Source organism: Bufo bufo, unplaced genomic scaffold (genome assembly GCF_905171765.1).
Source record: "Bufo bufo unplaced genomic scaffold, aBufBuf1.1, whole genome shotgun sequence".
In the NCBI taxonomy this organism is placed as follows: domain Eukaryota; kingdom Metazoa; phylum Chordata; class Amphibia; order Anura; family Bufonidae; genus Bufo; species Bufo bufo.
Window position 1 is genome coordinate 12784 of NW_024400423.1, and position 19739 is coordinate 32522.

Sequence of the window (19739 nt, forward strand, 5' to 3'; positions counted from 1 at the left end):
GATAGCAGAGGAAAAGCAAGCCAGGGAAAGTGCTTGTCTGCCGACCGACACATCCAATATAGTGGCTGGTCAGGAAAAAAAAAAAGTCCTTCGAGCCGGAATCGAACCAGCGACCTAAGGATGGCTGACGTTTAGCCTACTACAGTCCTCCGCTCTACCATCTGAGCTATCGAAGGTTTGCCCGGGCTACGCGGGTATGCGGGTATGCGGGTATGCTTCCTAGGCTTCATGCATGAGCAAGAAATAACTAGAAAGGCATTCCTCCTTATGAAAAATGGCAGGAAATATCTCTGAAGGTTCTCATTCATTCAGATCATGGTATAACAGGAGGGATAATTTAGAGCAACCAGACGACTTGTTGCAATTTTTTAATCGCACCAAATAGCTTCAGTCATGCAAATGCAATCAACTTCATACCTCTATAACTGAGGCACGACTCACCAATATGAGATTTCTAGTAGAAGCCATTGTAATTGAGAAATCCTGTTGGATGACTAGTGAAACGTCGTCAAGGAAAATACAAGCAGAGTTGCTCTGACTCATTTCTCCTGGCGCGTCAGCAAACAAAGATTTTGGAGGATGCCATTTCTCCTGGCGCGTCAGCAAACAAAGATTTTGGAGGATGCGGGCATCGATCCCGCTACCTCTCGCATGCTAAGCGAGCGCTCTACCATTTGAGCTAATCCCCCACAACAGATGCCACAACGAGGCACTCTGCTCACTCCGCTAATATCTTTTTTTTTTTTTTTTTTTTTTTTTAAGTGTAGCTTTTCCCCTGCGACTTTGTATAATCAAGACTAGAGGATATACAAAGGTCAAATGGTCTAACACTACATCTGATTGGTTGGTTGAGGAACCTTTTCAATGGGTATAGAGGACAGAATATTCATAAAGAATAAACAATCCCAATAATTTGATTGAAAAAGTTTAAATGAAGCAGAGGGTGGCCCAGGTCCATCGACATTTTCTGTTGTGGGCCCAAGAATGCATGGATAAAAAAGAAACCTGGGAGATTATGAAGACATCCTGGACTTCAAGCAAGAGACAGCCAACAATATGGGCCTCTTTACCGTTATCGTCTGTGCAGAATCCCAAGTTTTCATTCATAATAGACCTTTGGCAAATTGTAGTGTCAGAGGACTGTAAAAAATAGGAGATAGCAGAGGATGGTTTCGATCCATCGACCTCTGGGTTATGGGCCCAGCACGCTTCCGCTGCGCCACTCTGCTACTGTGTGCTGCACCCTAGTATCATTTCCGCCAACCAGCCGTTGTCAAGCTGCTAAGGAAAAGACAGTCTTTGTGGTACTATCCATCAGGGAGTTATGAGGTAAAGTCATTTGCTGAATGTTAGAGATTCGCTTGGGGCACACAGAGGTTTTTTAAATGTTTGTTTTATTGTGTTGTTCAAAAAGCCATTCGGGCATAATGGCATTGACCTGAATGTCTCTACCAGAAGGGCCAGGGCGCACGAAAGTCTCTGTGGCGCAATCGGTTAGCGCGTTCGGCTGTTAACCGAAAGGTTGGTGGTTCAAGCCCACCCAGGGACGCTGGTTTCCTTTTCTTACTGTTGAATGACCCAGTTACAGAAGCAGTGCTGACCAATAACAAACTCTCAAAACAGACAGGAGAACTCTCTAGATAAAGTAGAAGACAAAGAATGAAGAGTGTTTCTAGATAGCAGAGGAAAAGCAAGCCAGGGAAAGTGCTTGTCTGCCGACCGACACATCCAATATAGTGGCTGGTCAGGAAAAAAAAAAAGTCCTTCGAGCCGGAATCGAACCAGCGACCTAAGGATGGCTGACGTTTAGCCTACTACAGTCCTCCGCTCTACCATCTGAGCTATCGAAGGTTTGCCCGGGCTACGCGGGTATGCGGGTATGCTTCCTAGGCTTCATGCATGAGCAAGAAATAACTAGAAAGGCATTCCTCCTTATGAAAAACGGCAGGAAATATCTCTGAAGGTTCTCATTCATTCAGATCATGGTATAACAGGAGGGATAATTTAGAGCAACCAGACGACTTGTTGCAATTTTTTAATCGCACCAAATAGCTTCAGTCATGCAAATGCAATCAACTTCATACCTCTATAACTGAGGCACGACTCACCAATATGAGATTTCTAGTAGAAGCCATTGTAATTGAGAAATCCTGTTGGATGACTAGTGAAACGTCGTCAAGGAAAATACAAGCAGAGTTGCTCTGACTCATTTCTCCTGGCGCGTCAGCAAACAAAGATTTTGGAGGATGCCATTTCTCCTGGCGCGTCAGCAAACAAAGATTTTGGAGGATGCGGGCATCGATCCCGCTACCTCTCGCATGCTAAGCGAGCGCTCTACCATTTGAGCTAATCCCCCACAACAGATGCCACAACGAGGCACTCTGCTCACTCCGCTAATATCTTTTTTTTTTTTTTTTTTTTTTTTAAGTGTAGCTTTTCCCCTGCGACTTTGTATAATCAAGACTAGAGGATATACAAAGGTCAAATGGTCTAACACTACATCTGATTGGTTGGTTGAGGAACCTTTTCAATGGGTATAGAGGACAGAATATTCATAAAGAATAAACAATCCCAATAATTTGATTGAAAAAGTTTAAATGAAGCAGAGGGTGGCCCAGGTCCATCGACATTTTCTGTTGTGGGCCCAAGAATGCATGGATAAAAAAGAAACCTGGGAGATTATGAAGACATCCTGGACTTCAAGCAAGAGACAGCCAACAATATGGGCCTCTTTACCGTTATCGTCTGTGCAGAATCCCAAGTTTTCATTCATAATAGACCTTTGGCAAATTGTAGTGTCAGAGGACTGTAAAAAATAGGAGATAGCAGAGGATGGTTTCGATCCATCGACCTCTGGGTTATGGGCCCAGCACGCTTCCGCTGCGCCACTCTGCTACTGTGTGCTGCACCCTAGTATCATTTCCGCCAACCAGCCGTTGTCAAGCTGCTAAGGAAAAGACAGTCTTTGTGGTACTATCCATCAGGGAGTTATGAGGTAAAGTCATTTGCTGAATGTTAGAGATTCGCTTGGGGCACACAGAGGTTTTTTAAATGTTTGTTTTATTGTGTTGTTCAAAAAGCCATTCGGGCATAATGGCATTGACCTGAATGTCTCTACCAGAAGGGCCAGGGCGCACGAAAGTCTCTGTGGCGCAATCGGTTAGCGCGTTCGGCTGTTAACCGAAAGGTTGGTGGTTCAAGCCCACCCAGGGACGCTGGTTTCCTTTTCTTACTGTTGAATGACCCAGTTACAGAAGCAGTGCTGACCAATAACAAACTCTCAAAACAGACAGGAGAACTCTCTAGATAAAGTAGAAGACAAAGAATGAAGAGTGTTTCTAGATAGCAGAGGAAAAGCAAGCCAGGGAAAGTGCTTGTCTGCCGACCGACACATCCAATATAGTGGCTGGTCAGGAAAAAAAAAAAAAGTCCTTCGAGCCGGAATCGAACCAGCGACCTAAGGATGGCTGACGTTTAGCCTACTACAGTCCTCCGCTCTACCATCTGAGCTATCGAAGGTTTGCCCGGGCTACGCGGGTATGCGGGTATGCGGGTATGCTTCCTAGGCTTCTTGCATGAGCAAGAAATAACTAGAAAGGCATTCCTCCTTATGAAAAACGGCAGGAAATATCTCTGAAGGTTCTCATTCATTCAGATCATGGTATAACAGGAGGGATAATTTAGAGCAACCAGACGACTTGTTGCAATTTTTTAATCGCACCAAATAGCTTCAGTCATGCAAATGCAATCAACTTCATACCTCTATAACTGAGGCACGACTCACCAATATGAGATTTCTAGTAGAAGCCATTGTAATTGAGAAATCCTGTTGGATGACTAGTGAAACGTCGTCAAGGAAAATACAAGCAGAGTTGCTCTGACTCATTTCTCCTGGCGCGTCAGCAAACAAAGATTTTGGAGGATGCGGGCATCGATCCCGCTACCTCTCGCATGCTAAGCGAGCGCTCTACCATTTGAGCTAATCCCCCACAACAGATGCCACAACGAGGCACTCTGCTCACTCCGCTAATATCTTTTTTTTTTTTTTTTTTTTTTTTAAGTGTAGCTTTTCCCCTGCGACTTTGTATAATCAAGACTAGAGGATATACAAAGGTCAAATGGTCTAACACTACATCTGATTGGTTGGTTGAGGAACCTTTTCAATGGGTATAGAGGACAGAATATTCATAAAGAATAAACAATCCCAATAATTTGATTGAAAAAGTTTAAATGAAGCAGAGGGTGGCCCAGGTCCATCGACATTTTCTGTTGTGGGCCCAAGAATGCATGGATAAAAAAGAAACCTGGGAGATTATGAAGACATCCTGGACTTCAAGCAAGAGACAGCCAACAATATGGGCCTCTTTACCGTTATCGTCTGTGCAGAATCCCAAGTTTTCATTCATAATAGACCTTTGGCAAATTGTAGTGTCAGAGGACTGTAAAAAATAGGAGATAGCAGAGGATGGTTTCGATCCATCGACCTCTGGGTTATGGGCCCAGCACGCTTCCGCTGCGCCACTCTGCTACTGTGTGCTGCACCCTAGTATCATTTCCGCCAACCAGCCGTTGTCAAGCTGCTAAGGAAAAGACAGTCTTTGTGGTACTATCCATCAGGGAGTTATGAGGTAAAGTCATTTGCTGAATGTTAGAGATTCGCTTGGGGCACACAGAGGTTTTTTAAATGTTTGTTTTATTGTGTTGTTCAAAAAGCCATTCGGGCATAATGGCATTGACCTGAATGTCTCTACCAGAAGGGCCAGGGCGCACGAAAGTCTCTGTGGCGCAATCGGTTAGCGCGTTCGGCTGTTAACCGAAAGGTTGGTGGTTCAAGCCCACCCAGGGACGCTGGTTTCCTTTTCTTACTGTTGAATGACCCAGTTACAGAAGCAGTGCTGACCAATAACAAACTCTCAAAACAGACAGGAGAACTCTCTAGATAAAGTAGAAGACAAAGAATGAAGAGTGTTTCTAGATAGCAGAGGAAAAGCAAGCCAGGGAAAGTGCTTGTCTGCCGACCGACACATCCAATATAGTGGCTGGTCAGGAAAAAAAAAAAGTCCTTCGAGCCGGAATCGAACCAGCGACCTAAGGATGGCTGACGTTTAGCCTACTACAGTCCTCCGCTCTACCATCTGAGCTATCGAAGGTTTGCCCGGGCTACGCGGGTATGCGGGTATGCTTCCTAGGCTTCATGCATGAGCAAGAAATAACTAGAAAGGCATTCCTCCTTATGAAAAATGGCAGGAAATATCTCTGAAGGTTCTCATTCATTCAGATCATGGTATAACAGGAGGGATAATTTAGAGCAACCAGACGACTTGTTGCAATTTTTTAATCGCACCAAATAGCTTCAGTCATGCAAATGCAATCAACTTCATACCTCTATAACTGAGGCACGACTCACCAATATGAGATTTCTAGTAGAAGCCATTGTAATTGAGAAATCCTGTTGGATGACTAGTGAAACGTCGTCAAGGAAAATACAAGCAGAGTTGCTCTGACTCATTTCTCCTGGCGCGTCAGCAAACAAAGATTTTGGAGGATGCCATTTCTCCTGGCGCGTCAGCAAACAAAGATTTTGGAGGATGCGGGCATCGATCCCGCTACCTCTCGCATGCTAAGCGAGCGCTCTACCATTTGAGCTAATCCCCCACAACAGATGCCACAACGAGGCACTCTGCTCACTCCGCTAATATCTTTTTTTTTTTTTTTTTTTTTTTTTTAAGTGTAGCTTTTCCCCTGCGACTTTGTATAATCAAGACTAGAGGATATACAAAGGTCAAATGGTCTAACACTACATCTGATTGGTTGGTTGAGGAACCTTTTCAATGGGTATAGAGGACAGAATATTCATAAAGAATAAACAATCCCAATAATTTGATTGAAAAAGTTTAAATGAAGCAGAGGGTGGCCCAGGTCCATCGACATTTTCTGTTGTGGGCCCAAGAATGCATGGATAAAAAAGAAACCTGGGAGATTATGAAGACATCCTGGACTTCAAGCAAGAGACAGCCAACAATATGGGCCTCTTTACCGTTATCGTCTGTGCAGAATCCCAAGTTTTCATTCATAATAGACCTTTGGCAAATTGTAGTGTCAGAGGACTGTAAAAAATAGGAGATAGCAGAGGATGGTTTCGATCCATCGACCTCTGGGTTATGGGCCCAGCACGCTTCCGCTGCGCCACTCTGCTACTGTGTGCTGCACCCTAGTATCATTTCCGCCAACCAGCCGTTGTCAAGCTGCTAAGGAAAAGACAGTCTTTGTGGTACTATCCATCAGGGAGTTATGAGGTAAAGTCATTTGCTGAATGTTAGAGATTCGCTTGGGGCACACAGAGGTTTTTTAAATGTTTGTTTTATTGTGTTGTTCAAAAAGCCATTCGGGCATAATGGCATTGACCTGAATGTCTCTACCAGAAGGGCCAGGGCGCACGAAAGTCTCTGTGGCGCAATCGGTTAGCGTGTTCGGCTGTTAACCGAAAGGTTGGTGGTTCAAGCCCACCCAGGGACGCTGGTTTCCTTTTCTTACTGTTGAATGACCCAGTTACAGAAGCAGTGCTGACCAATAACAAACTCTCAAAACAGACAGGAGAACTCTCTAGATAAAGTAGAAGACAAAGAATGAAGAGTGTTTCTAGATAGCAGAGGAAAAGCAAGCCAGGGAAAGTGCTTGTCTGCCGACCGACACATCCAATATAGTGGCTGGTCAGGAAAAAAAAAAAGTCCTTCGAGCCGGAATCGAACCAGCGACCTAAGGATGGCTGACGTTTAGCCTACTACAGTCCTCCGCTCTACCATCTGAGCTATCGAAGGTTTGCCCGGGCTACGCGGGTATGCGGGTATGCTTCCTAGGCTTCTTGCATGAGCAAGAAATAACTAGAAAGGCATTCCTCCTTATGAAAAACGGCAGGAAATATCTCTGAAGGTTCTCATTCATTCAGATCATGGTATAACAGGAGGGATAAGTTAGAGCAACCAGACGACTTGTTGCAATTTTTTAATCGCACCAAATAGCTTCAGTCATGCAAATGCAATCAACTTCATACCTCTATAACTGAGGCACGACTCACCAATATGAGATTTCTAGTAGAAGCCATTGTAATTGAGAAATCCTGTTGGATGACTAGTGAAACGTCGTCAAGGAAAATACAAGCAGAGTTGCTCTGACTCATTTCTCCTGGCGCGTCAGCAAACAAAGATTTTGGAGGATGCGGGCATCGATCCCGCTACCTCTCGCATGCTAAGCGAGCGCTCTACCATTTGAGCTAATCCCCCACAACAGATGCCACAACGAGGCACTCTGCTCACTCCGCTAATATCTTTTTTTTTTTTTTTTTTTTTTTTTAAGTGTAGCTTTTCCCCTGCGACTTTGTATAATCAAGACTAGAGGATATACAAAGGTCAAATGGTCTAACACTACATCTGATTGGTTGGTTGAGGAACCTTTTCAATGGGTATAGAGGACAGAATATTCATAAAGAATAAACAATCCCAATAATTTGATTGAAAAAGTTTAAATGAAGCAGAGGGTGGCCCAGGTCCATCGACATTTTCTGTTGTGGGCCCAAGAATGCATGGAGAAAAAGTTCAGAGGGTGGCCCAGGTCCATCGACATTTTCTGTTGTGGGCCCAAGAATGCATGGATAAAAAGAAACCTGGGAGATTATGAAGACATCCTGGACTTCAAGCAAGAGACAGCCAACAATATGGGCCTCTTTACCGTTATCGTCTGTGCAGAATCCCAAGTTTTCATTCATAATAGACCTTTGGCAAATTGTAGTGTCAGAGGACTGTAAAAAATAGGAGATAGCAGAGGATGGTTTCGATCCATCGACCTCTGGGTTATGGGCCCAGCACGCTTCCGCTGCGCCACTCTGCTACTGTGTGCTGCACCCTAGTATCATTTCCGCCAACCAGCCGTTGTCAAGCTGCTAAGGAAAAGACAGTCTTTGTGGTACTATCCATCAGGGAGTTATGAGGTAAAGTCATTTGCTGAATGTTAGAGATTCGCTTGGGGCACACAGAGGTTTTTTAAATGTTTGTTTTATTGTGTTGTTCAAAAAGCCATTCGGGCATAATGGCATTGACCTGAATGTCTCTACCAGAAGGGCCAGGGCGCACGAAAGTCTCTGTGGCGCAATCGGTTAGCGCGTTCGGCTGTTAACCGAAAGGTTGGTGGTTCAAGCCCACCCAGGGACGCTGGTTTCCTTTTCTTACTGTTGAATGACCCAGTTACAGAAGCAGTGCTGACCAATAACAAACTCTCAAAACAGACAGGAGAACTCTCTAGATAAAGTAGAAGACAAAGAATGAAGAGTGTTTCTAGATAGCAGAGGAAAAGCAAGCCAGGGAAAGTGCTTGTCTGCCGACCGACACATCCAATATAGTGGCTGGTCAGGAAAAAAAAAAAGTCCTTCGAGCCGGAATCGAACCAGCGACCTAAGGATGGCTGACGTTTAGCCTACTACAGTCCTCCGCTCTACCATCTGAGCTATCGAAGGTTTGCCCGGGCTACGCGGGTATGCGGGTATGCGGGTATGCTTCCTAGGCTTCATGCATGAGCAAGAAATAACTAGAAAGGCATTCCTCCTTATGAAAAATGGCAGGAAATATCTCTGAAGGTTCTCATTCATTCAGATCATGGTATAACAGGAGGGATAATTAGAGCAACCAGACGACTTGTTGCAATTTTTTAATCGCACCAAATAGCTTCAGTCATGCAAATGCAATCAACTTCATACCTCTATAACTGAGGCACGACTCACCAATATGAGATTTCTAGTAGAAGCCATTGTAATTGAGAAATCCTGTTGGATGACTAGTGAAACGTCGTCAAGGAAAATACAAGCAGAGTTGCTCTGACTCATTTCTCCTGGCGCGTCAGCAAACAATCGCGGCTCAGCAAACAAAGATTTTGGAGGATGCGGGCATCGATCCCGCTACCTCTCGCATGCTAAGCGAGCGCTCTACCATTTGAGCTAATCCCCCACAACAGATGCCACAACGAGGCACTCTGCTCACTCCGCTAATATTTTTTTTTTTTTTTTTTTTTTTTTTTAAGTGTAGCTTTTCCCCTGCGACTTTGTATAATCAAGACTAGAGGATATACAAAGGTCAAATGGTCTAACACTACATCTGATTGGTTGGTTGAGGAACCTTTTCAATGGGTATAGAGGACAGAATATTCATAAAGAATAAACAATCCCAATAATTTGATTGAAAAAGTTTAAATGAAGCAGAGGGTGGCCCAGGTCCATCGACATTTTCTGTTGTGGGCCCAAGAATGCATGGATAAAAAAGAAACCTGGGAGATTATGAAGACATCCTGGACTTCAAGCAAGAGACAGCCAACAATATGGGCCTCTTTACCGTTATCGTCTGTGCAGAATCCCAAGTTTTCATTCATAATAGACCTTTGGCAAATTGTAGTGTCAGAGGACTGTAAAAAATAGGAGATAGCAGAGGATGGTTTCGATCCATCGACCTCTGGGTTATGGGCCCAGCACGCTTCCGCTGCGCCACTCTGCTACTGTGTGCTGCACCCTAGTATCATTTCCGCCAACCAGCCGTTGTCAAGCTGCTAAGGAAAAGACAGTCTTTGTGGTACTATCCATCAGGGAGTTATGAGGTAAAGTCATTTGCTGAATGTTAGAGATTCGCTTGGGGCACACAGAGGTTTTTTAAATGTTTGTTTTATTGTGTTGTTCAAAAAGCCATTCGGGCATAATGGCATTGACCTGAATGTCTCTACCAGAAGGGCCAGGGCGCACGAAAGTCTCTGTGGCGCAATCGGTTAGCGCGTTCGGCTGTTAACCGAAAGGTTGGTGGTTCAAGCCCACCCAGGGACGCTGGTTTCCTTTTCTTACTGTTGAATGACCCAGTTACAGAAGCAGTGCTGACCAATAACAAACTCTCAAAACAGACAGGAGAACTCTCTAGATAAAGTAGAAGACAAAGAATGAAGAGTGTTTCTAGATAGCAGAGGAAAAGCAAGCCAGGGAAAGTGCTTGTCTGCCGACCGACACATCCAATATAGTGGCTGGTCAGGAAAAAAAAAAAGTCCTTCGAGCCGGAATCGAACCAGCGACCTAAGGATGGCTGACGTTTAGCCTACTACAGTCCTCCGCTCTACCATCTGAGCTATCGAAGGTTTGCCCGGGCTACGCGGGTATGCGGGTATGCGGGTATGCTTCCTAGGCTTCTTGCATGAGCAAGAAATAACTAGAAAGGCATTCCTCCTTATGAAAAACGGCAGGAAATATCTCTGAAGGTTCTCATTCATTCAGATCATGGTATAACAGGAGGGATAAGTCAGAGCAACCAGACGACTTGTTGCAATTTTTTAATCGCACCAAATAGCTTCAGTCATGCAAATGCAATCAACTTCATACCTCTATAACTGAGGCACGACTCACCAATATGAGATTTCTAGTAGAAGCCATTGTAATTGAGAAATCCTGTTGGATGACTAGTGAAACGTCGTCAAGGAAAATACAAGCAGAGTTGCTCTGACTCATTTCTCCTGGCGCGTCAGCAAACAAAGATTTTGGAGGATGCGGGCATCGATCCCGCTACCTCTCGCATGCTAAGCGAGCGCTCTACCATTTGAGCTAATCCCCCACAACAGATGCCACAACGAGGCACTCTGCTCACTCCGCTAATATCTTTTTTTTTTTTTTTTTTTTTTTTAAGTGTAGCTTTTCCCCTGCGACTTTGTATAATCAAGACTAGAGGATATACAAAGGTCAAATGGTCTAACACTACATCTGATTGGTTGGTTGAGGAACCTTTTCAATGGGTATAGAGGACAGAATATTCATAAAGAATAAACAATCCCAATAATTTGATTGAAAAAGTTTAAATGAAGCAGAGGGTGGCCCAGGTCCATCGACATTTTCTGTTGTGGGCCCAAGAATGCATGGATAAAAAAGAAACCTGGGAGATTATGAAGACATCCTGGACTTCAAGCAAGAGACAGCCAACAATATGGGCCTCTTTACCGTTATCGTCTGTGCAGAATCCCAAGTTTTCATTCATAATAGACCTTTGGCAAATTGTAGTGTCAGAGGACTGTAAAAAATAGGAGATAGCAGAGGATGGTTTCGATCCATCGACCTCTGGGTTATGGGCCCAGCACGCTTCCGCTGCGCCACTCTGCTACTGTGTGCTGCACCCTAGTATCATTTCCGCCAACCAGCCGTTGTCAAGCTGCTAAGGAAAAGACAGTCTTTGTGGTACTATCCATCAGGGAGTTATGAGGTAAAGTCATTTGCTGAATGTTAGAGATTCGCTTGGGGCACACAGAGGTTTTTTAAATGTTTGTTTTATTGTGTTGTTCAAAAAGCCATTCGGGCATAATGGCATTGACCTGAATGTCTCTACCAGAAGGGCCAGGGCGCACGAAAGTCTCTGTGGCGCAATCGGTTAGCGCGTTCGGCTGTTAACCGAAAGGTTGGTGGTTCAAGCCCACCCAGGGACGCTGGTTTCCTTTTCTTACTGTTGAATGACCCAGTTACAGAAGCAGTGCTGACCAATAACAAACTCTCAAAACAGACAGGAGAACTCTCTAGATAAAGTAGAAGACAAAGAATGAAGAGTGTTTCTAGATAGCAGAGGAAAAGCAAGCCAGGGAAAGTGCTTGTCTGCCGACCGACACATCCAATATAGTGGCTGGTCAGGAAAAAAAAAAAGTCCTTCGAGCCGGAATCGAACCAGCGACCTAAGGATGGCTGACGTTTAGCCTACTACAGTCCTCCGCTCTACCATCTGAGCTATCGAAGGTTTGCCCGGGCTACGCGGGTATGCGGGTATGCGGGTATGCTTCCTAGGCTTCTTGCATGAGCAAGAAATAACTAGAAAGGCATTCCTCCTTATGAAAAACGGCAGGAAATATCTCTGAAGGTTCTCATTCATTCAGATCATGGTATAACAGGAGGGATAAGTCAGAGCAACCAGACGACTTGTTGCAATTTTTTAATCGCACCAAATAGCTTCAGTCATGCAAATGCAATCAACTTCATACCTCTATAACTGAGGCACGACTCACCAATATGAGATTTCTAGTAGAAGCCATTGTAATTGAGAAATCCTGTTGGATGACTAGTGAAACGTCGTCAAGGAAAATACAAGCAGAGTTGCTCTGACTCATTTCTCCTGGCGCGTCAGCAAACAAAGATTTTGGAGGATGCGGGCATCGATCCCGCTACCTCTCGCATGCTAAGCGAGCGCTCTACCATTTGAGCTAATCCCCCACAACAGATGCCACAACGAGGCACTCTGCTCACTCCGCTAATATCTTTTTTTTTTTTTTTTTTTTTTTTTTTAAGTGTAGCTTTTCCCCTGCGACTTTGTATAATCAAGACTAGAGGATATACAAAGGTCAAATGGTCTAACACTACATCTGATTGGTTGGTTGAGGAACCTTTTCAATGGGTATAGAGGACAGAATATTCATAAAGAATAAACAATCCCAATAATTTGATTGAAAAAGTTTAAATGAAGCAGAGGGTGGCCCAGGTCCATCGACATTTTCTGTTGTGGGCCCAAGAATGCATGGATAAAAAAGAAACCTGGGAGATTATGAAGACATCCTGGACTTCAAGCAAGAGACAGCCAACAATATGGGCCCCTTTACCGTTATCGTCTGTGCAGAATCCCAAGTTTTCATTCATAATAGACCTTTGGCAAATTGTAGTGTCAGAGGACTGTAAAAAATAGGAGATAGCAGAGGATGGTTTCGATCCATCGACCTCTGGGTTATGGGCCCAGCACGCTTCCACTGCGCCACTCTGCTACTGTGTGCTGCACCCTAGTATCATTTCCGCCAACCAGCCGTTGTCAAGCTGCTAAGGAAAAGACAGTCTTTGTGGTACTATCCATCAGGGAGTTATGAGGTAAAGTCATTTGCTGAATGTTAGAGATTCGCTTGGGGCACACAGAGGTTTTTTAAATGTTTGTTTTATTGTGTTGTTCAAAAAGCCATTCGGGCATAATGGCATTGACCTGAATGTCTCTACCAGAAGGGCCAGGGCGCACGAAAGTCTCTGTGGCGCAATCGGTTAGCGCGTTCGGCTGTTAACCGAAAGGTTGGTGGTTCAAGCCCACCCAGGGACGCTGGTTTCCTTTTCTTACTGTTGAATGACCCAGTTACAGAAGCAGTGCTGACCAATAACAAACTCTCAAAACAGACAGGAGAACTCTCTAGATAAAGTAGAAGACAAAGAATGAAGAGTGTTTCTAGATAGCAGAGGAAAAGCAAGCCAGGGAAAGTGCTTGTCTGCCGACCGACACATCCAATATAGTGGCTGGTCAGGAAAAAAAAAAAGTCCTTCGAGCCGGAATCGAACCAGCGACCTAAGGATGGCTGACGTTTAGCCTACTACAGTCCTCCGCTCTACCATCTGAGCTATCGAAGGTTTGCCCGGGCTACGCGGGTATGCGGGTATGCGGGTATGCGGGTATGCTTCCTAGGCTTCTTGCATGAGCAAGAAATAACTAGAAAGGCATTCCTCCTTATGAAAAACGGCAGGAAATATCTCTGAAGGTTCTCATTCATTCAGATCATGGTATAACAGGAGGGATAAGTCAGAGCAACCAGACGACTTGTTGCAATTTTTTAATCGCACCAAATAGCTTCAGTCATGCAAATGCAATCAACTTCATACCTCTATAACTGAGGCACGACTCACCAATATGAGATTTCTAGTAGAAGCCATTGTAATTGAGAAATCCTGTTGGATGACTAGTGAAACGTCGTCAAGGAAAATACAAGCAGAGTTGCTCTGACTCATTTCTCCTGGCGCGTCAGCAAAGCAAACAAAGATTTTGGAGGATGCGGGCATCGATCCCGCTACCTCTCGCATGCTAAGCGAGCGCTCTACCATTTGAGCTAATCCCCCACAACAGATGCCACAACGAGGCACTCTGCTCACTCCGCTAATATCTTTTTTTTTTTTTTTTTTTTTTTTTAAGTGTAGCTTTTCCCCTGCGACTTTGTATAATCAAGACTAGAGGATATACAAAGGTCAAATGGTCTAACACTACATCTGATTGGTTGGTTGAGGAACCTTTTCAATGGGTATAGAGGACAGAATATTCATAAAGAATAAACAATCCCAATAATTTGATTGAAAAAGTTTAAATGAAGCAGAGGGTGGCCCAGGTCCATCGACATTTTCTGTTGTGGGCCCAAGAATGCATGGATAAAAAAGAAACCTGGGAGATTATGAAGACATCCTGGACTTCAAGCAAGAGACAGCCAACAATATGGGCCTCTTTACCGTTATCGTCTGTGCAGAATCCCAAGTTTTCATTCATAATAGACCTTTGGCAAATTGTAGTGTCAGAGGACTGTAAAAAATAGGAGATAGCAGAGGATGGTTTCGATCCATCGACCTCTGGGTTATGGGCCCAGCACGCTTCCGCTGCGCCACTCTGCTACTGTGTGCTGCACCCTAGTATCATTTCCGCCAACCAGCCGTTGTCAAGCTGCTAAGGAAAAGACAGTCTTTGTGGTACTATCCATCAGGGAGTTATGAGGTAAAGTCATTTGCTGAATGTTAGAGATTCGCTTGGGGCACACAGAGGTTTTTTAAATGTTTGTTTTATTGTGTTGTTCAAAAAGCCATTCGGGCATAATGGCATTGACCTGAATGTCTCTACCAGAAGGGCCAGGGCGCACGAAAGTCTCTGTGGCGCAATCGGTTAGCGCGTTCGGCTGTTAACCGAAAGGTTGGTGGTTCAAGCCCACCCAGGGACGCTGGTTTCCTTTTCTTACTGTTGAATGACCCAGTTACAGAAGCAGTGCTGACCAATAACAAACTCTCAAAACAGACAGGAGAACTCTCTAGATAAAGTAGAAGACAAAGAATGAAGAGTGTTTCTAGATAGCAGAGGAAAAGCAAGCCAGGGAAAGTGCTTGTCTGCCGACCGACACATCCAATATAGTGGCTGGTCAGGAAAAAAAAAAAGTCCTTCGAGCCGGAATCGAACCAGCGACCTAAGGATGGCTGACGTTTAGCCTACTACAGTCCTCCGCTCTACCATCTGAGCTATCGAAGGTTTGCCCGGGCTACGCGGGTATGCGGGTATGCTTCCTAGGCTTCTTGCATGAGCAAGAAATAACTAGAAAGGCATTCCTCCTTATGAAAAACGGCAGGAAATATCTCTGAAGGTTCTCATTCATTCAGATCATGGTATAACAGGAGGGATAAGTCAGAGCAACCAGACGACTTGTTGCAATTTTTTAATCGCACCAAATAGCTTCAGTCATGCAAATGCAATCAACTTCATACCTCTATAACTGAGGCACGACTCACCAATATGAGATTTCTAGTAGAAGCCATTGTAATTGAGAAATCCTGTTGGAGAGGATGGTTTCGATCCATCGACCTCTGGGTTATGGGCCCAGCACGCTTCCGCTGCGCCACTCTGCTACTGTGTGCTGCACCCTAGTATCATTTCCGCCAACCAGCCGTTGTCAAGCTGCTAAGGAAAAGACAGTCTTTGTGGTACTATCCATCAGGGAGTTATGAGGTAAAGTCATTTGCTGAATGTTAGAGATTCGCTTGGGCACACAGAGGTTTTTTAAATGTTTGTTTTATTGTGTTGTTCAAAAAGCCATTCGGGCATAATGGCATTGACCTGAATGTCTCTACCAGAAGGGCCAAGGCGCACGAAAGTCTCTGTGGCGCAATCGGTTAGCGCGTTCGGCTGTTAACCGAAAGGTTGGTGGTTCAAGCCCACCCAGGGACGCTGGTTTCCTTTTCTTACTGTTGAATGACCCAGTTACAGAAGCAGTGCTGACCAATAACAAACTCTCAAAACAGACAGGAGAACTCTCTAGATAAAGTAGAAGACAAAGAATGAAGAGTGTTTCTAGATAGCAGAGGAAAAGCAAGCCAGGGAAAGTGCTTGTCTGCCGACCGACACATCCAATATAGTGGCTGGTCAGGAAAAAAAAAAAGTCCTTCGAGCCGGAATCGAACCAGCGACCTAAGGATGGCTGACGTTTAGCCTACTACAGTCCTCCGCTCTACCATCTGAGCTATCGAAGGTTTGCCCGGGCTACGCGGGTATGCGGGTATGCTTCCTAGGCTTCTTGCATGAGCAAGAAATAACTAGAAAGGCATTCCTCCTTATGAAAAACGGCAGGAAATATCTCTGAAGGTTCTCATTCATTCAGATCATGGTATAACAGGAGGGATAAGTCAGAGCAACCAGACGACTTGTTGCAATTTTTTAATCGCACCAAATAGCTTCAGTCATGCAAATGCAATCAACTTCATACCTCTATAACTGAGGCACGACTCACCAATATGAGATTTCTAGTAGAAGCCATTGTAATTGAGAAATCCTGTTGGATGACTAGTGAAACGTCGTCAAGGAAAATACAAGCAGAGTTGCTCTGACTCATTTCTCCTGGCGCGTCAGCAAACAAAGATTTTGGAGGATGCGGGCATCGATCCCGCTACCTCTCGCATGCTAAGCGAGCGCTCTACCATTTGAGCTAATCCCCCACAACAGATGCCACAACGAGGCACTCTGCTCACTCCGCTAATATCTTTTTTTTTTTTTTTTTTTTTTTTTTAAGTGTAGCTTTTCCCCTGCGACTTTGTATAATCAAGACTAGAGGATATACAAAGGTCAAATGGTCTAACACTACATCTGATTGGTTGGTTGAGGAACCTTTTCAATGGGTATAGAGGACAGAATATTCATAAAGAATAAACAATCCCAATAATTTGATTGAAAAAGTTTAAATGAAGCAGAGGGTGGCCCAGGTCCATCGACATTTTCTGTTGTGGGCCCAAGAATGCATGGATAAAAAAGAAACCTGGGAGATTATGAAGACATCCTGGACTTCAAGCAAGAGACAGCCAACAATATGGGCCTCTTTACCGTTATCGTCTGTGCAGAATCCCAAGTTTTCATTCATAATAGACCTTTGGCAAATTGTAGTGTCAGAGGACTGTAAAAAATAGGAGATAGCAGAGGATGGTTTCGATCCATCGACCTCTGGGTTATGGGCCCAGCACGCTTCCGCTGCGCCACTCTGCTACTGTGTGCTGCACCCTAGTATCATTTCCGCCAACCAGCCGTTGTCAAGCTGCTAAGGAAAAGACAGTCTTTGTGGTACTATCCATCAGGGAGTTATGAGGTAAAGTCATTTGCTGAATGTTAGAGATTCGCTTGGGGCACACAGAGGTTTTTTAAATGTTTGTTTTATTGTGTTGTTCAAAAAGCCATTCGGGCATAATGGCATTGACCTGAATGTCTCTACCAGAAGGGCCAGGGCGCACGAAAGTCTCTGTGGCGCAATCGGTTAGCGCGTTCGGCTGTTAACCGAAAGGTTGGTGGTTCAAGCCCACCCAGGGACGCTGGTTTCCTTTTCTTACTGTTGAATGACCCAGTTACAGAAGCAGTGCTGACCAATAACAAACTCTCAAAACAGACAGGAGAACTCTCTAGATAAAGTAGAAGACAAAGAATGAAGAGTGTTTCTAGATAGCAGAGGAAAAGCAAGCCAGGGAAAGTGCTTGTCTGCCGACCGACACATCCAATATGGTGGCTGGTCAGGAAAAAAAAAAAGTCCTTCGAGCCGGAATCGAACCAGCGACCTAAGGATGGCTGACGTTTAGCCTACTACAGTCCTCCGCTCTACCATCTGAGCTATCGAAGGTTTGCCCGGGCTACGCGGGTATGCGGGTATGCTTCCTAGGCTTCTTGCATGAGCAAGAAATAACTAGAAAGGCATTCCTCCTTATGAAAAACGGCAGGAAATATCTCTGAAGGTTCTCATTCATTCAGATCATGGTATAACAGGAGGGATAAGTCAGAGCAACCAGACGACTTGTTGCAATTTTTTAATCGCACCAAATAGCTTCAGTCATGCAAATGCAATCAACTTCATACCTCTATAACTGAGGCACGACTCACCAATATGAGATTTCTAGTAGAAGCCATTGTAATTGAGAAATCCTGTTGGATGACTAGTGAAACGTCGTCAAGGAAAATACAAGCAGAGTTGCTCTGACTCATTTCTCCTGGCGCGTCAGCAAACAAAGATTTTGGAGGATGCGGGCATCGATCCCGCTACCTCTCGCATGCTAAGCGAGCGCTCTACCATTTGAGCTAATCCCCCACAACAGATGCCACAACGAGGCACTCTGCTCACTCCGCTAATATCTTTTTTTTTTTTTTTTTTTTTTTTAAGTGTAGCTTTTCCCCTGCGACTTTGTATAATCAAGACTAGAGGATATACAAAGGTCAAATGGTCTAACACTACATCTGATTGGTTGGTTGAGGAACCTTTTCAATGGGTATAGAGGACAGAATATTCATAAAGAATAAACAATCCCAATAATTTGATTGAAAAAGTTTAAATGAAGCAGAGGGTGGCCCAGGTCCATCGACATTTTCTGTTGTGGGCCCAAGAATGCATGGATAAAAAAGAAACCTGGGAGATTATGAAGACATCCTGGACTTCAAGCAAGAGACAGCCAACAATATGGGCCTCTTTACCGTTATCGTCTGTGCAGAATCCCAAGTTTTCATTCATAATAGACCTTTGGCAAATTGTAGTGTCAGAGGACTGTAAAAAATAGGAGATAGCAGAGGATGGTTTCGATCCATCGACCTCTGGGTTATGGGCCCAGCACGCTTCCGCTGCGCCACTCTGCTACTGTGTGCTGCACCCTAGTATCATTTCCGCCAACCAGCCGTTGTCAAGCTGCTAAGGAAAAGACAGTCTTTGTGGTACTATCCATCAGGGAGTTATGAGGTAAAGTCATTTGCTGAATGTTAGAGATTCGCTTGGGGCACACAGAGGTTTTTTAAATGTTTGTTTTATTGTGTTGTTCAAAAAGCCATTCGGGCATAATGGCATTGACCTGAATGTCTCTACCAGAAGGGCCAGGGCGCACGAAAGTCTCTGTGGCGCAATCGGTTAGCGCGTTCGGCTGTTAACCGAAAGGTTGGTGGTTCAAGCCCACCCAGGGACGCTGGTTTCCTTTTCTTACTGTTGAATGACCCAGTTACAGAAGCAGTGCTGACCAATAACAAACTCTCAAAACAGACAGGAGAACTCTCTAGATAAAGTAGAAGACAAAGAATGAAGAGTGTTTCTAGATAGCAGAGGAAAAGCAAGCCAGGGAAAGTGCTTGTCTGCCGACCGACACATCCAATATAGTGGCTGGTCAGGAAAAAAAAAAAGTCCTTCGAGCCGGAATCGAACCAGCGACCTAAGGATGGCTGACGTTTAGCCTACTACAGTCCTCCGCTCTACCATCTGAGCTATCGAAGGTTTGCCCGGGCTACGCGGGTATGCGGGTATGCTTCCTAGGCTTCATGCATGAGCAAGAAATAACTAGAAAGGCATTCCTCCTTATGAAAAATGGCAGGAAATATCTCTGAAGGTTCTCATTCATTCAGATCATGGTATAACAGGAGGGATAATTTAGAGCAACCAGACGACTTGTTGCAATTTTTTAATCGCACCAAATAGCTTCAGTCATGCAAATGCAATCAACTTCATACCTCTATAACTGAGGCACGACTCACCAATATGAGATTTCTAGTAGAAGCCATTGTAATTGAGAAATCCTGTTGGATGACTAGTGAAACGTCGTCAAGGAAAATACAAGCAGAGTTGCTCTGACTCATTTCTCCTGGCGCGTCAGCAAACAAAGATTTTGGAGGATGCCATTTCTCCTGGCGCGTCAGCAAACAAAGATT

General features: G+C 44.5%; 47 non-coding genes across 47 annotated transcripts; 12 read left to right on the forward strand and 35 right to left on the reverse strand.

Moving 5' to 3' along the window:
* Positions 1–86: 86 nt before the first annotated feature.
* On the reverse strand, positions 87–176 carry TRNAY-GUA. Its single transcript is given in 2 exon segments — positions 87–122; positions 140–176. It is a non-coding gene; the product is annotated as a tRNA-Tyr (tRNA).
* Positions 177–616: 440 nt separating this feature from the next.
* Positions 617–689, reverse strand: TRNAA-AGC. The gene has a single exon. It is a non-coding gene; the product is annotated as a tRNA-Ala (tRNA).
* A 468-nt stretch (positions 690–1157) lies between these two features.
* On the reverse strand, positions 1158–1229 carry TRNAM-CAU. Its single transcript has one exon. It is a non-coding gene; the product is annotated as a tRNA-Met (tRNA).
* A 246-nt stretch (positions 1230–1475) lies between these two features.
* TRNAN-GUU lies at positions 1476–1549 on the forward strand. Its single transcript has one exon. It is a non-coding gene; the product is annotated as a tRNA-Asn (tRNA).
* A 212-nt stretch (positions 1550–1761) lies between these two features.
* Positions 1762–1851, reverse strand: TRNAY-GUA. The gene is given in 2 exon segments: positions 1762–1797; positions 1815–1851. It is a non-coding gene; the product is annotated as a tRNA-Tyr (tRNA).
* A 432-nt stretch (positions 1852–2283) lies between these two features.
* On the reverse strand, positions 2284–2356 carry TRNAA-AGC. The gene has a single exon. It is a non-coding gene; the product is annotated as a tRNA-Ala (tRNA).
* Positions 2357–2823: 467 nt separating this feature from the next.
* Positions 2824–2895, reverse strand: TRNAM-CAU. Its single transcript has one exon. It is a non-coding gene; the product is annotated as a tRNA-Met (tRNA).
* A 246-nt stretch (positions 2896–3141) lies between these two features.
* TRNAN-GUU lies at positions 3142–3215 on the forward strand. Its single transcript has one exon. It is a non-coding gene; the product is annotated as a tRNA-Asn (tRNA).
* Positions 3216–3429: 214 nt separating this feature from the next.
* TRNAY-GUA lies at positions 3430–3519 on the reverse strand. The gene is given in 2 exon segments: positions 3430–3465; positions 3483–3519. It is a non-coding gene; the product is annotated as a tRNA-Tyr (tRNA).
* Positions 3520–3916: 397 nt separating this feature from the next.
* Positions 3917–3989, reverse strand: TRNAA-AGC. The gene has a single exon. It is a non-coding gene; the product is annotated as a tRNA-Ala (tRNA).
* Positions 3990–4456: 467 nt separating this feature from the next.
* TRNAM-CAU lies at positions 4457–4528 on the reverse strand. Its single transcript has one exon. It is a non-coding gene; the product is annotated as a tRNA-Met (tRNA).
* Positions 4529–4774: 246 nt separating this feature from the next.
* On the forward strand, positions 4775–4848 carry TRNAN-GUU. Its single transcript has one exon. It is a non-coding gene; the product is annotated as a tRNA-Asn (tRNA).
* A 212-nt stretch (positions 4849–5060) lies between these two features.
* TRNAY-GUA lies at positions 5061–5150 on the reverse strand. Its single transcript is given in 2 exon segments — positions 5061–5096; positions 5114–5150. It is a non-coding gene; the product is annotated as a tRNA-Tyr (tRNA).
* A 432-nt stretch (positions 5151–5582) lies between these two features.
* On the reverse strand, positions 5583–5655 carry TRNAA-AGC. The gene has a single exon. It is a non-coding gene; the product is annotated as a tRNA-Ala (tRNA).
* Positions 5656–6124: 469 nt separating this feature from the next.
* TRNAM-CAU lies at positions 6125–6196 on the reverse strand. The gene has a single exon. It is a non-coding gene; the product is annotated as a tRNA-Met (tRNA).
* A 246-nt stretch (positions 6197–6442) lies between these two features.
* Positions 6443–6516, forward strand: TRNAN-GUU. The gene has a single exon. It is a non-coding gene; the product is annotated as a tRNA-Asn (tRNA).
* Positions 6517–6728: 212 nt separating this feature from the next.
* Positions 6729–6818, reverse strand: TRNAY-GUA. Its single transcript is given in 2 exon segments — positions 6729–6764; positions 6782–6818. It is a non-coding gene; the product is annotated as a tRNA-Tyr (tRNA).
* Positions 6819–7207: 389 nt separating this feature from the next.
* On the reverse strand, positions 7208–7280 carry TRNAA-AGC. Its single transcript has one exon. It is a non-coding gene; the product is annotated as a tRNA-Ala (tRNA).
* Positions 7281–7812: 532 nt separating this feature from the next.
* On the reverse strand, positions 7813–7884 carry TRNAM-CAU. The gene has a single exon. It is a non-coding gene; the product is annotated as a tRNA-Met (tRNA).
* A 246-nt stretch (positions 7885–8130) lies between these two features.
* Positions 8131–8204, forward strand: TRNAN-GUU. Its single transcript has one exon. It is a non-coding gene; the product is annotated as a tRNA-Asn (tRNA).
* A 212-nt stretch (positions 8205–8416) lies between these two features.
* Positions 8417–8506, reverse strand: TRNAY-GUA. The gene is given in 2 exon segments: positions 8417–8452; positions 8470–8506. It is a non-coding gene; the product is annotated as a tRNA-Tyr (tRNA).
* Positions 8507–8920: 414 nt separating this feature from the next.
* On the reverse strand, positions 8921–8993 carry TRNAA-AGC. The gene has a single exon. It is a non-coding gene; the product is annotated as a tRNA-Ala (tRNA).
* Positions 8994–9461: 468 nt separating this feature from the next.
* Positions 9462–9533, reverse strand: TRNAM-CAU. Its single transcript has one exon. It is a non-coding gene; the product is annotated as a tRNA-Met (tRNA).
* A 246-nt stretch (positions 9534–9779) lies between these two features.
* On the forward strand, positions 9780–9853 carry TRNAN-GUU. The gene has a single exon. It is a non-coding gene; the product is annotated as a tRNA-Asn (tRNA).
* Positions 9854–10065: 212 nt separating this feature from the next.
* On the reverse strand, positions 10066–10155 carry TRNAY-GUA. Its single transcript is given in 2 exon segments — positions 10066–10101; positions 10119–10155. It is a non-coding gene; the product is annotated as a tRNA-Tyr (tRNA).
* Positions 10156–10552: 397 nt separating this feature from the next.
* Positions 10553–10625, reverse strand: TRNAA-AGC. The gene has a single exon. It is a non-coding gene; the product is annotated as a tRNA-Ala (tRNA).
* Positions 10626–11092: 467 nt separating this feature from the next.
* On the reverse strand, positions 11093–11164 carry TRNAM-CAU. Its single transcript has one exon. It is a non-coding gene; the product is annotated as a tRNA-Met (tRNA).
* Positions 11165–11410: 246 nt separating this feature from the next.
* On the forward strand, positions 11411–11484 carry TRNAN-GUU. The gene has a single exon. It is a non-coding gene; the product is annotated as a tRNA-Asn (tRNA).
* A 212-nt stretch (positions 11485–11696) lies between these two features.
* TRNAY-GUA lies at positions 11697–11786 on the reverse strand. Its single transcript is given in 2 exon segments — positions 11697–11732; positions 11750–11786. It is a non-coding gene; the product is annotated as a tRNA-Tyr (tRNA).
* Positions 11787–12183: 397 nt separating this feature from the next.
* Positions 12184–12256, reverse strand: TRNAA-AGC. The gene has a single exon. It is a non-coding gene; the product is annotated as a tRNA-Ala (tRNA).
* Positions 12257–12726: 470 nt separating this feature from the next.
* On the reverse strand, positions 12727–12798 carry TRNAM-CAU. The gene has a single exon. It is a non-coding gene; the product is annotated as a tRNA-Met (tRNA).
* A 246-nt stretch (positions 12799–13044) lies between these two features.
* On the forward strand, positions 13045–13118 carry TRNAN-GUU. The gene has a single exon. It is a non-coding gene; the product is annotated as a tRNA-Asn (tRNA).
* Positions 13119–13330: 212 nt separating this feature from the next.
* On the reverse strand, positions 13331–13420 carry TRNAY-GUA. Its single transcript is given in 2 exon segments — positions 13331–13366; positions 13384–13420. It is a non-coding gene; the product is annotated as a tRNA-Tyr (tRNA).
* A 410-nt stretch (positions 13421–13830) lies between these two features.
* On the reverse strand, positions 13831–13903 carry TRNAA-AGC. Its single transcript has one exon. It is a non-coding gene; the product is annotated as a tRNA-Ala (tRNA).
* A 468-nt stretch (positions 13904–14371) lies between these two features.
* TRNAM-CAU lies at positions 14372–14443 on the reverse strand. Its single transcript has one exon. It is a non-coding gene; the product is annotated as a tRNA-Met (tRNA).
* Positions 14444–14689: 246 nt separating this feature from the next.
* Positions 14690–14763, forward strand: TRNAN-GUU. Its single transcript has one exon. It is a non-coding gene; the product is annotated as a tRNA-Asn (tRNA).
* A 212-nt stretch (positions 14764–14975) lies between these two features.
* On the reverse strand, positions 14976–15065 carry TRNAY-GUA. The gene is given in 2 exon segments: positions 14976–15011; positions 15029–15065. It is a non-coding gene; the product is annotated as a tRNA-Tyr (tRNA).
* Positions 15066–15684: 619 nt separating this feature from the next.
* On the forward strand, positions 15685–15758 carry TRNAN-GUU. Its single transcript has one exon. It is a non-coding gene; the product is annotated as a tRNA-Asn (tRNA).
* A 212-nt stretch (positions 15759–15970) lies between these two features.
* TRNAY-GUA lies at positions 15971–16060 on the reverse strand. The gene is given in 2 exon segments: positions 15971–16006; positions 16024–16060. It is a non-coding gene; the product is annotated as a tRNA-Tyr (tRNA).
* A 389-nt stretch (positions 16061–16449) lies between these two features.
* Positions 16450–16522, reverse strand: TRNAA-AGC. The gene has a single exon. It is a non-coding gene; the product is annotated as a tRNA-Ala (tRNA).
* Positions 16523–16991: 469 nt separating this feature from the next.
* On the reverse strand, positions 16992–17063 carry TRNAM-CAU. The gene has a single exon. It is a non-coding gene; the product is annotated as a tRNA-Met (tRNA).
* A 246-nt stretch (positions 17064–17309) lies between these two features.
* On the forward strand, positions 17310–17383 carry TRNAN-GUU. The gene has a single exon. It is a non-coding gene; the product is annotated as a tRNA-Asn (tRNA).
* Positions 17384–17595: 212 nt separating this feature from the next.
* TRNAY-GUA lies at positions 17596–17685 on the reverse strand. The gene is given in 2 exon segments: positions 17596–17631; positions 17649–17685. It is a non-coding gene; the product is annotated as a tRNA-Tyr (tRNA).
* Positions 17686–18074: 389 nt separating this feature from the next.
* Positions 18075–18147, reverse strand: TRNAA-AGC. Its single transcript has one exon. It is a non-coding gene; the product is annotated as a tRNA-Ala (tRNA).
* A 467-nt stretch (positions 18148–18614) lies between these two features.
* Positions 18615–18686, reverse strand: TRNAM-CAU. The gene has a single exon. It is a non-coding gene; the product is annotated as a tRNA-Met (tRNA).
* Positions 18687–18932: 246 nt separating this feature from the next.
* Positions 18933–19006, forward strand: TRNAN-GUU. The gene has a single exon. It is a non-coding gene; the product is annotated as a tRNA-Asn (tRNA).
* Positions 19007–19218: 212 nt separating this feature from the next.
* Positions 19219–19308, reverse strand: TRNAY-GUA. Its single transcript is given in 2 exon segments — positions 19219–19254; positions 19272–19308. It is a non-coding gene; the product is annotated as a tRNA-Tyr (tRNA).
* Between the last annotated feature and the right edge of the window lie 431 nt (positions 19309–19739).